A 13,231-nucleotide genomic window follows, 5' to 3' on the forward strand; every position below is an offset into this window, starting at 1 on the left:
GGCCACAATGAAATCAAACTAAAAATTGGTAACAGAAAGGGCAGAAAGTCACCACACATATGGAAATTAAACACTTACATTTTAAAATAATCCATGGGTCAAAGAGAAAGTAATAAAGTACACTTAAAAACACACTGAACTGAATGAATACTAAACAAAACAAAAATCCTAGCATATCAAGATATGTGGGATATAGCTAAAACAGTGCTGAGAGGGAAATTTTTGGGCTACATACTTACATCAGAAAAGGGGAAATGTCTAAAAAGCTATGAGAGTTTTAAAAAATACCTAGCTATTAACTTAGGTTTTCTTATATATATGGTCTTATAATCCTAGTTGCTATTTCATTCTACTACTACTAGTTTGCGACTGTATATGACTATGAGACAAAAAAAGATGTTGCTAATTGGCAAAGTGAATAACAAATCAATAAGTATAAGAAACATATAAGCATCTACTATGTAGTAACAGTGGTAGAATAAGGTAACACTGATATTAAATTACTATCCTGGATTTCCCTTGGTGTATATTACCTATCATTTCCAAATTTCTACTAGTTTTTTCTTAATTCATTATTTTTTGCTTGGCTTAAAACAAATCTGTTTAGCAAAAAAAAAAAAAAAAAAAAAAGACTCATGAGTGTGTTGTATTTGTGTTAGTCAGAATGAAATTCTGTCTCTTGTTTCCAAGTAACTTGACACATTTATATTCATTGTAACTATCATTATAATTGGATTTACTTTTACTTTCTGGTTTCATATATTCTATTTATCATACAATTATATTTGTGGAAACAAAAATGACATTTTAGATTTGTGCAATTCACATACCTCATATTGATGGCTCATTTGAAATGAATTTATGACCAGAAGACCTGTTTATAAATACTGAGGACCGAAACAAAAGAATGATATTTGAAATGAGATTGGATTTGAAAAATATTTAAAGGTAAAATTAAAATGATTTGATTGGTAATTGAATGAGGGAAGTAGCAGACGAGAAGCTAATCTCCAGCTGGGAAAACTTAGTAAAGGTTGGCACCATACAATAAATGAAGTAAAGTTACACCAAATATCCCATTCCTCTCTGTACAAGTACTGTCCCCTCAGGGCCCTCTCTGTGGGAATTTGGAATTACAATGAGCTATGACCACACCACTGCACTCCAACCTGGGCAACAGAGCGAAACCCTGTCCCTAAATATATATATATGTACGTATGTATGTGTGTGTGTGTGTATGTATTTTTTGTTTTATTTTTTATGTTTTTGAGACAGAGTCTCACTCTGTCACCCAAGTTGGAGTGCAGTGGCACGATCTCGACTCACTGCAACCTCCACCTCCCGGTTTCAAGCAATTCTTCCGCCTCAGCCTCCCAAGTAGCTGGGATTACAAGTGTGTGCCACCATGCCCAGCTAATTTTTGTACTTTTAGTAGAGACACAGTATTGCCATGTTGGCCAGGCTGGTCTTGAACTCCTGACCTCAGGTGATCCATCCACCTCAGCCTCCCGAAGTGCTGGGATTACAGGCATGAGCCACCGTGCATGGCATATATATATATATGTTTTAATATATGTGCACGTGTACATATATATGTGTGCATGTGTATATATATGTATATGTGTATACACATACACACACACATGCACATATGTTGCAAACTTGACATATATATATACACACATCAACCCAATTGCAAACTTGACATATACATGATTGTGTACATATATGTATATATCACATATATATACATACACACAATTGCAAAATGATATACATATGTACATACACATAAAAGATGATGACTATGATGTGAAAGTCATGGAGTACTGTCACAGCTAAGAGACGGAGAGATGAGTTAGAATACTGAAGTGGACAGAGATGGAAAAAAGTAGTTTAGACAGAAAGAGTAGTTTGGGACTGAGAGGTATTGTAATGAAAATGTGCACTAACTTGTTTAATATAACGTACTGTAAACAAAAAAGTTTGCAATTAGGTTGGAAAGTTTAAGGTCAGATCAGACTAAAGAGTTTGGAGGACAGGGGTCCACAAAGAATGGTGCAAGGGGGCCTGATAGATGGAGCTGTGGCTGAGCTTCAATGTGCAAGGCAGGATATTCAAGGCATGTGTGCAAAGCCCATCATGTTATGGGATGTGGCCATAAGTGGAGAAAAAAGACGGATGGGCTGAGGGCCAGATGCAGGAGACTGGTACCTAGGTGCTGGTGGCTGCTAGTATGTTCTCCTTGCACTGTGGTTCTGGCATAGTATGCTGAAGCATTTGAGAATTCTAAATTTCAAATTGGCCTTGCAAAGTATTTTGTCAAGGTAGAAAGAACTAATTTTAGCAAATATTTCGCCAACTTGTTTTATAACTATTAGGCATGTAGACATACGGCATATGAGCCACTATAAGTATCCTTGTGCAGAGTCCTGCAAATGCTAATGACAAGACTTGTGCCTGGACTATAATAGATGCTTAATAAACTTTTGGTGAATGAATATGCAGCAACAGTGAACATGATGGCTCAAAATAAGGAGAGACAGCCGAAAGTAGATCAAATTGGCCAGAAATTCCAAGAGGTAAAGTCTTCTGCTAGGGTTCTAATGTGATAGCAGTATAAATTCAGTTATTTGGAGGAGAGTTAATAAGTCATGTCTGAATTACTATATTTAGAAATTTTATTATTTTATTTAGAAATTGGAATTGAATGAAAACATCAATAAGAAAAAAGGTATCCTTTGTCTTTGCTCTAAAACAAAGGTGTAAAGACTCAGTTTTAGCTAACCATTTATTCTCAGACACTCCTAGAAACTTGTCAAAAGCCCTGGCACAAAAACTGAATTTGGCCTGAATCTCTGACTTACTGTGTGTTACCTGGAGGGGTCGCTTGACCTCCTCGCACTTCAGATCGTTCAGCTGGAGGCATGCGATGAAGCAACGGTGTGCTGAAAACCAGATGAGAACTCTGTTAATTTCACTGGGTAAATTACAATAGGGAAGAAAGAAAACAACTATTTCTTTCTTTCTTTCTTTTTTTTTTTTTTTTTTTTTTTTTTTTGAGACGGAGTCTCGCTTTGTCGCCCAGGCTGGAGTGCAGTGGCGCAATCTCAGCTCACTGCAAGCTCCGCCTCTGGGTTCACACCATTCTCCTGCCTCAGCCTCCCGAGTAGCTGGGACTACAGGCGCCCACCACCACGCCCGGCTAGTTTTTTTGTATTTTTAGTAGAGACGGGGTTTCACGGTGTGAGCCAGGATGGTCTCTATCTCCTGACCTCGTGCTCCACCCGCCTCGGCCTCCCAAAGTGCTGGGATTACAGGCATGAGCCACAGCGCCCAGCCAAAAACAACTATTTCAAAGAAGTATTTTAAACTTGTCTTTTAAGCCTTTTTGAACATGGAGTTTCCTATTATTTAAGTAGACATGGTTAATAACGCCTATAGTAAATTCCTTCTAAACTACATACTTACGCCTGATACTTAATTAGTACTTTAAAGGGATTTTCTTTAGGAATTAAAAGTAACATTTGTAGCTTTTAAGCCTTCAAAAAGTCTTGACCAGCTTTTTACATTTTTAAATTCTGAGCATAATCTAGAAGTATACAATAGCAGGAAGCCTACCAGAACAGGGGAAATTGAAAATCTTCATTGTAACCAAGGAGCAAGTTCTTAGGGATGAGTACACATATCATCTTTCAACCTAACAGTGTTTTCAACAACACCCATAATTATGCAAACATTTATTTCTTGCTTATCAGAGCTTTCAAAGGATAATTTTATTTACTCCCCACAATGAACTCTAAGTAAGATCTTACTACCATGTCTATTTTATATACAGAGAATACAAATACAGAGAAACTGAGGCTTAGAGAGATTGAGCAATTTTCCCAAGACCATGCAGACAGAAGTGTGAGGGTGCCCCAAATCGGTAGTTCAAGTCTAAAACCCTCTATTTTATACTTGATATTTTCTCACTTGTGATAGAAATCACTGGATTAATGTGCCAGCAGATAACCTATTGATTATATAAGCCTCAGGGTGTTCAAGACAAACATACTGTCAGTAAAGAGAAAAAAATTTGGAATTTACAATCCTATTCTGCAAAAATAGGCATTGTTACTTTTTTGTTATCCAATTAGAGTTAAGGACACAAATATAACTGTAAAGAGTCATGTGTAAAAAGCTTAGGAAACTTGTGTTTTCATCTACAACACCCCCCAAAGTAAAAGTCCCAAGCTTCAGAGTTTATATAAGAATGACCTGGGGAAGTTTTTCAAAGCAGACATATGCCCAGAACCCATTACTATAAATTCTGAGGAGCTAGGTCTGGGGTTTGGACACAAAATTTATATTTTTAACAGCAGCCAACTCACTGCAATGGAGGCCACTCTCAGACCACTTTGAGAAGTACAGCTTTACATTCCTTTTCACCTCTGATTCTTGAGGCCACCTGGATTTTCAAAACAAACAATTGCTTAATTAGAAACCTGATGAATTTGGTGTGAACAAACAACAGGTGCTGTCTGCAAGAGATGAGTCAGGAACAAAATCAAACTAAGTCCTGGTTCTCTGCCTACACATAATATACAGCTAGAACCACTGAACACTAAGTTCTCAATCCTGCACTGATCTGGGTTGAACTTGGAAACCCTAAAATACTAGAAAGAAAATGCTATGATAGAGAACACACCTATAATTCACAAAAATATAATTTATTTGGTAAGCTTCTCAATCGCTTGCTTTCATCCTCAAGTTACCCTGCTATGGCTTCTACGGTAGGCAGGATGTGACTAATACCTGGAGTCACACTTCTTAATGGCATTATTGGGACTGCTAGTGACAGTACCAGCCCTTGAATTGGAATAATTGCATTATTAGGACTGAGAGCGACAGAACGAGCCCTGGATTTGCAATTGGAATGATAATTCTACTAACTGGGTCTTGGAGCTAACACCTCTCTTGGATAAAGGTAGGAAGTCTCAATTTACTGAATTGCTTTAGGTCCCCTCCATCCTGACAAGGATTTCAGCCACCTGTGTGTGTGAACACAGGCTTCTTAATTTGAAAACTTGGAATAGAATTTGGATTTCCTTATTCTCCTAAAAATATAAAATCAGGTGTCAATACCTGAGAAAAGGGAAATGTAATGGATTTTTTAAAAATCTTATATTCCCAGTTTCTTAGCTTTCTCCCAAATGACTAAGACTTCTTTAGTTTGAGATCTTCTCTCCCTCAAATTGATGCATCAAAAGAAAATTAGTGTAAATCATTAGAAAAAATTAAAGTTGGCTTGACTTCTTTCTCCCTTTGTCTTCTTTTTAAATTTGTAAGTACTTTGAAGCTTGGGAACTTCTCCTTTATGGATGTTATAGATGAAAATACAAGTTTCCTAAGCTTTTTACTTTGTAATTAACAATTTTGGATTTTTTAGTCTTTCCAAAGACCACACAATATTTCTATCGGACAAGAGGCTTTTTAATCTGTCCATGAACATGCCTGAGGGATAGCAGTTTGTAATGTCCCCAAAATTGTGAGAAAATGTTCAAATGCATATTTATTAATTTGGGAACAGAGTCACTTTTTATCCCAAATTATCAAAGATTCTTTTACCCAGAAAAGCTTAGCAACTACACCCTCTAATAAGAAACAAATCAGTTTCCAGAAATTAAGCACATCTTTTTGGGGTTTGAAAAAGCTGAAGGCCAGCCACGGTGGCTCACACCTGTAATCCCAGCACTTTGGGAGGCCGAGGCAGGTGGATCACCTGAGGTCAGGAGTTCTAGACCAGCCTGTCTAACATGGTGAAACCCCATCTCAACAAAGTACCAAAAAAAAAAAATAGCTGGGCATGATGGTGGGTGCCTGTAATCCCAGTTACTCAAGAGGCTGAGGCAGGAGAATCGCTTGAACCTGGGAGGCGGAGGTTGTGGTGAGCCGAGATCGCGCCATTGCACTTCAGCCTGGGCAACAAGAGTGAAACTCCATCTCAAAAAAATATAAATGAATGAATGAATGAATAAATAAATAAATAAATAAAAAGCTGGTAAGTTTGTTAAGCTTTTCAGGAATAAGATAAAATGCCATGTAGTTTCCAAGGAAGATTATTTCTATAATGTAGATACTTAATCTGTTTCTCCCATCAAGATTATTAGCAGTTGCTATGGACACACACACACACACATTTTAAAATTTTATCTTTAGGGATTACAATTAAGGCCATTAAAATATCAAAGGAAGATTAGATTACAAACCTTCCCCCTGAGTAGCACTTTCTGCTGTTGTTGATTTGTCCTGTAAAGCACAAACTTTTCTTGACAGAAGTTGCTAACATTTAAATTAAGGATAGTTTTGTCCTTTTCTATAATCTGGGTCCGGAAAAATGCAAGTGATAAACATGTTATTTAGGCTATGTAAAATAACTTTCTACCCTTAGATCTGAAACACACATGAATCTGGAGATAATTCTTAAAATTTAAATAGTTCAATAATATGAAACTTTGCTCCTACATAATTATTCAGTGATCTAATGTAAAGTTCAAAAATATAGGACTTTCTTTTTCAATAAGTGATCCAGATGGCTATATTTGATGATTTTGTTGCCAATCAGATCACAGTTTTTGACCTTAAATACTTTTGAATACCTACCTACTGTTTAGGGTACAGCTTTAGTCATATAATATTTTAAAGCTAATTTCCTCATCTGTGGAAAGGCCTATTGAGAGATACTATAAAGAGTTTTCTATGACTTTTGGTTTTTGTTCCTTTCATTTTCACTTTGGTAATCCTTAAAAAGTAACTCAAGCCAGGCGTGGTGGCTCACCCCTGTAATTCCAGTACTTTGGGAGGTCGAGGTGGGTGGATCACCTTAGGTCAGGAGTTCAAGACCAGCCTGGCCAACATGGAGAAACCCTGTCTCTACTAAAAAATACAAAATTAGCCAGGTGTGGTGGCACATGCCTGTAATCCCAGCTACTTGGGAGGCTGAGGCAGGAGAATCACTTGCACCTGGGAGGCACAGGTTGCCGTGAGCCGAGATCGCGCCATTGCACTCCAGCCTGGGCAAAAAGAGTAAAACTCATCTCAAATTGAAAACAAACAAACAAACAACTCAAATAATATTCAGAGTCTAATTTGAAAGGATCAAAGATTGACAAATTACTACTCTGATATAGTGAAACCTTCAAAAACTACAAGGATAAATAAAATGATCTTCCTCTACCTATATCAATCAATCAATGAGTATTTTAATCTCTTCCAATCTGTTCATTCCAATTTCTTGAGTGTCTTATAAATGCTTAGATCTCCATCTCTTCACATTTTAAAATCTAGTGACCATCATTAACACAGCCATACCATCTTCAACATTTTCTCTGCATTAATTATAGAGCCATGGGAGTTCAGGCTTGGAATTAACATTAAAAGGCAAGTAGTCCAATTTCTATGAGATGCTGGAAATTCCTTTGCCTCACGCAAACTGGAAATAAAAAACTAAATTTCAGGTTAATTCTTTCCCATCTTTACACAGTCAGACTCTTAAGAAATTCCATCATTTGTGGAACTGAAATACGATATGTTTTAATCCCCAGTGGTATACAGACAGTCTTGGGATCATAGGGTATGTGCTAAAGCTCGTATGTGTTTCCAAGGCATGTAAGTTTCCCAGTGTCTCCTGCGTCCTCTGAATCTTCTGTGTCACACTAAGCATTACTAATTCCTACAGCCATGCATCATGAAACAGAGTTGCTATCAATATTCCTGTTCTTATTGCTAGGTATCTTCTCAATGTGCAAAAGTTTGTCTATATTCTCAAAATAAAAGATTTGTACACTACCGCATTTGGTATGCTTAATACAAACCAGTATTTTCTATGTGGTTTGTAGATATTTGGGGGACCCTGAAGCCCTTTCAGGGCATCAAAGTGATTTTAATATTAATTCTAAGGCATTTTCATCTTTCACTTTGTTGACATTTATACTGATGATGCAGAGGCAATGATGGGCAAAACTGATAGTGCCTTAGCTGGAAAATAGTAGGAGCAAACTGTACCAGCAGTCATTCTCACATGCTTTACCCCTAAGCCCTCACTAGGAAATAAATAGCAAGTTTCATTTAAGAAGATCCTTGATAAAGCACTAAATAGTTGTTTTTTGCTTTTTTTTTTTTTTTTTTTTGAGATAGATTTCCATTCTCGTTGCCCAGGCTGGAGTGCAATGGCACAATCTTGGCTCATCACAACCTCTACCTCCCAGGTTCAAGCGATTCTCCTGCCTCAGCCTCCAGAATAGCTGGGATTACAGGCATGCGCCACCATGCCCAGCTAATTTGGTATTTTCAGTAGAGACAGGGCTTCTCCATGTTGGTCAGGCTGGTCTCAAACTCCCGACCTCAGGTGATCCGCCCACCTCAGCCTCCCAAAATGCTGGGATTACAGGTGTGAGCCACTGTGCCCAGCCAATAGTTTTAATTTTATTAAATTTTAATCCTTCAGTATTTGGCTTTTTAACATTCTGTGTGAAGAAATAGAAAGGACACACCAAGCTACCCTGGTTATCTGGAGGAAAAGCTTTCATGTGATTGAGTTGCAAGCCTCGCTGGCCACTTTTATCATGGAACATAACTTTTACTTGAAAGAATAATTAACAGACAAACTACTATTATTCAAGTATGGGCATTTGGAAGCCTTTTTTTTTTAATTGAACTTAGTGAACCTGTCACTACAATGCAAGCAACTGACAGTATTTATTGCTAATGATAATATGTGAGCTTTCAAGAGAAAACTAGAATTTTGGGAAACTTGTATTTGCCACCATGGACATGACAGATTCTTAATATTTGAAGACACTGGATGGCATTGGTGGTAATATTAATGATTGTGATCTTTTGTGTTATCAAAAATGAAATGTGTCAACATTTAGAAAATCTGCGTAACTCATTGGACCTGGCTGGGCACAGTGGCTCATGCCTGTAATTCCAGCACTTTGGGAGGCCGAGGCAGGCAGAACACGAGGTTAGGAGATCGAGGCAATCCTGGCTAACACGGTGAAACCCCATCTCAACTAAAAATACAAAAATATTAGCCGGGTGTGGTGGTGGGCGCCTGTAGTCCCAGCTAGTCGGGAGGCTGAGGCAGGAGAATGGCGTGAACCCAGTAGGTGGAGCTTGCAGTGAGCAGAGATTGCACCACTGCACTCCAGCCTGGGCAACAGAGTAAGACTCTTGTCTCAAAAAAATAAAAATAAAATAACTCATTGGACCTGTATTTTTTAGATAATCAATACACAATATTACAAATTCATAAATGATTATAAAAGATGCATTTACAGTGTAAGACAGAACAACAGATAATGTATTATCAGAGTATACAAAATTCACTCATACTGAGTACACACTGACAGGCCTTGCTGGGCTTCCTCAGTCAGCTAGCATTAGATTATGCCCTTTTTGTCTTGTCCTATTTCTACATGGCTGCCCATTCTTTGTTAAACTTAAGCATAAAAACAGACAATTTCTTCTGTATCTTTGGGTCTTCATTCTAAAAGCCCCTGTGTATGTATACACATTAAATAAATGTATATGCCTTTTCTCCTATTAATCTACTTCATGTCAGTGATTTTCAGCAAATCTTCAGAGGGCCAAACCCTGGGCCAATTCACAACATTGCAACTTACCAAGTTTTGATGTAGTATAAAGGAGGAATACTTTAAAAAGCCTATGTAAATACTCTTCCATTTTTCAATTATATATGTGTATGATACAAGATTTTTTTTCTTATACTTCAATCAGAACAATTGAATGCAAAAGCAAATAGGAGAATCCAGCTGTCTTCTATCAGCTAGACAGCAAAGAGATTTACAAAAATGGAAAATAATGACACTTTTCTCACTTTTGGTTTTGAAAAATAGCTATTTTCACAAAATGTTATTAAGTTGGTATGTAACTGCATTTATTACTTTAAATGACTTAAGTATTTTAAAACTTTTTAAGTCAGCTTTAAAGTCTAATGTGGTAAATATTGATAGACATAACATATAAACTGTTTTTGAGGTTCTCAATAATTATTAAGAGTATAAAGAGTTTCTTTACCAAAAGTTCTAGAACTACATATACAGAGGATTACGAAGGTACTAAATCCTTGTTCTGGATACTTTGTCTCTCAGATATATAAACATACATTTTGTGCTGTGGGATGGAGGTCAGCAACAATATACTGCTAAGTCACATCTGCTCAAGTAAAGACTACCATGTTTTCTCTGTTGCCTTGTACAGGTGAAAGCATAACAGGTATGTGTTCCATAAGGTATATTTTAGGATGTCAAAACCTGAAAGGGATGGCTGAAAGGATGTCATCTTCTGATCCAAACAGCTCCTGTAAGATAGAAAGCTGAGGGTGAATTATCCAATGTTATTCAATTGGTTGGTGCCATAGCTTATTTGTGAAACTGGATCTTATGTCTCTTAATTTGGTGCTTGTGAATCAGTACTCCATGACCGATAGTTTGGCCTGAGACTCAGAAAAGAAGTTGCATTAAATGTGAATGTCTGGGATATATTCACGGGCACTGACTAAGTCAATCTAAAAGAGTGAAGAGGTCAGGCAAAGTAGCTCACATCTATAATCCCAGCACTTTGGCAGGTAGAAGAAGAAGAACTGCTTGAGCCCAGGAGTTCAAGACCAGTCTGGGCAACATAGTGAGACTCCATCTCTATAAAAAACAAAAATAAAAGAGTGAGGGGACAGTACAAAGCTGAAGTAGGTCAAATAAGGGAACCTAGAATGAAACCATGGTTAATGCTCACCAAGAATAATTTAAGGAATATAAGGCCAGGAAAAGAGTGCAGTACTAATGTTTGTCTGAATACCCACAATGTTGCAGGCACTGAGCTAAGCTCTTAATATAATTTAACACATTATATCATCAAAACCACTTTGTAGCTATTTTCTCCATTTATCAACCAGGAAATGAAGATCCAGAGAGGTGAAATAGGCTTCTAGGATCTCACAAACAGCAAACATCAAAGATAGGATTTGAATGTAAAGTCTCTCTCAAACTTGAAAGTTTGCTTTCAAATAACTTTCACCTCTGGCTTCACATTGTATTAGTCTCTTACCTCTTTCTTTGGGGTGGAGATGGGAGGACGACAGAAATGCGTCACTGTATAATCAGCTTTTAAATCCATTTGCAGTCACAGAACATTTTACTTTTGTTTTATGGGTAATGAATTACAAGTAAGAGGCGAGAAACAACAAATGTGTTTTTCTATAATAAAGAAACCCAGTTTTAGCAAATGTGCTTCTTGCTTGAACTATTAGCACAGGCACAGTTAAATGCTAGTAAGCAATAATAGGTATTCCCGCATTATGTATCATATTCATGAAAGTTTAGAGCTGGAAGGTTAAGTGTCTCCCTGGGGTCTCACAGCTAGATACTTGGCACCCCACAATTTCCACTCTACCTCCAATCAGTTTAATCCACGTTATACGTCAGAGTACAGAAGTTAGGTGATATATTTAAAATTATAATTTAGCATTTGAAAACTACCGACAAACTGAATCAGGAAGCTCGAGTCTGATGAAGTGGGATGAAATTGTGCTCTGAAATTTAAGCCAGTCTCTTGAAGCGTTGAACCACCTAAGGCAGAGTTTAAACAAAGGCTGAAGCGTGAAGGTTTGCTGGGGGAAATCAGTGGGTTCCCCTGAGCAGCGTGAAGTCATCAGGCCAAGGTAATGCTTCCCAGAGGTGTAACCGCTGTGTGTGGGGGTGGGAAGGGGGGCGGAAACGCGCAGTACTTTGCAGGTCGGCCCCTGGGGACTGGGATGGCTGACTACCTGGTATTGCAGTAAAATGCTTGACCTCTAATCACATGCCCCAACACTACACCTTGTGCGACGTGCTGAAAGCATCATTTCCAGTTTATTCGACTTTTCTGTTTCGACTTATTCATTATAGCCCATATATGTGATAAGGACTAAAAACCCAGTCTTCAAAGTCCTGTCGAGTTCCAAAGAAGTCCAACCCTCGGAAGATCCTTGGAAGGGGAAGAAGGAAAGAAAGAAAAACCTGTTTTATCCTGTAACAGTTTCAGTGCAATCTCCGAAGACCAAGTTGGTTAATTTGTAAACTCACTCTCATTTTTTCCTAAACAGTGCCACCTACTGTCCATTTTAAGTCATCAGCAGGCTTGTTGGCAAGGACCAAGGGAAAGAAAGGGGGCGGGGTGGGGGGGGAGGAGTAACCAAAAAACGAACTCTACCCAGCCTTGGGGCATTGTGAAAACGACGAGGACAGGCCATCTCCACGCAAGACATATTTTTACTCGTTAACTTTGCAGAAGGCTTGCAAGAACCAAAAGCCATTTAAGCCATTTCCTTCGAGATGGCTAAATACAAGTCATGCAGAACACAATTTTTATTATTGTATTTTTAATGCGCGCTGTTTGAGTACTTTTACGTTAGGGGACCAGGTTGAGCAAAAATATACATATAATTATTTTTCTATTTTTTCCGCCCACCCACGGCAGAAACCTCTTTATGAGAAAGGCTTTGACACTTGACGTCAGCTCAGAAACTTTTGAGTTGGCGGGAAGAAAGGGTTAACAAGTGGTGGACCAGCGCGGTCTTTTTAGAGTCCCAGCCGGCTGTCGAAGGCTCCAGGTACACACACACATGCACACTTACACACACACACACACGTGCACACACCCCTCCCAACTGTTCCTCCTCGGGTCGGTTACTTAGCTGAAGGGCACCATTTGGCTTTAAAACAAATTACTTAAGCGCAACAGGGAGTTTATCGCTTGGAGGGAACTTGTAACGCGGGAGTTCAGGGAAATCCAAGAGGCGAGGGCTCCCACCGCCGCCGCCAGAGGAGAGTAGGGAATCAGGTGGTGGCCCCCTATGTGTCTTGCATTTCTCTGCACACGTTAGCAATCAAGTTAATTGAATTCATTGGAGTTTAGAACCGGCCTCTAGCTCAGAGAAGGCTTTGAATGGCCAATTTCTCTCTCTCCCTCTCCCCCTCCCCGCCTCCCGCCCGCCCGCCCGCCCGCCCGCGCTCCCAGTTCCCTCCCCTCAGGGTTCCCCAGTCCACACCTCCCTCTCCACTTCCCTCACCCCCCCACTCCCTCCGCCGCCCTATTAAAACACCCACCAGCTCACTTGTTAAGACCCCCTTAAGTTGGAGGAGGCAGAAAGGCAACAACGGCGAGGAAGGAGAAGTCAAGACGTCTGGAA

The sequence above is a fragment of the Papio anubis genome, chromosome 8 (assembly GCF_008728515.1).
Source record: "Papio anubis isolate 15944 chromosome 8, Panubis1.0, whole genome shotgun sequence".
Lineage (NCBI taxonomy): Eukaryota > Metazoa > Chordata > Mammalia > Primates > Cercopithecidae > Papio > Papio anubis.